Source organism: Pterocles gutturalis, unplaced genomic scaffold, assembly GCF_000699245.1.
Source record: "Pterocles gutturalis isolate BGI_N339 unplaced genomic scaffold, ASM69924v1 scaffold6415, whole genome shotgun sequence".
NCBI lineage: Eukaryota > Metazoa > Chordata > Aves > Pterocliformes > Pteroclidae > Pterocles > Pterocles gutturalis.
In genome coordinates, this window is record NW_010143358.1 from 1 (window position 1) to 375 (window position 375).

Below are 375 nucleotides of genomic sequence, written 5' to 3' on the forward strand. Positions count from 1 at the left end.
TCCCCCAAGCCCAGCCCCCCCAGCCATCGTTGGGTCACATCGAGGGTCCCATCGCCCCAGCCTGGCTCCCCCAGCCATCGCTGGCTCCCATTGCCCGAGCCTGGCTCCCCCGGCCATTGCTGCCGGCCATCGCTGGGTCCCATTGCCCGAGCCTGGCTCCCCTGGCCATCGCTGGGGTCCCACCGAGGGTCCCATCACCCGAGCCTGGCTTCCTCCTGGGGTCCCACCGAGGGTCCCATAGCCCAAGCCTTGCTCCCCCGGCCATCGCTGGGTCCCATCGCCCGAGCCTGGCTCCCCTGGCCATCGCTGGGGGCCCACCAAGGGGCCCACCACCCGAGCCTGGCTTCCTCCAGCTTCCAGAAAAAGCTTTACATG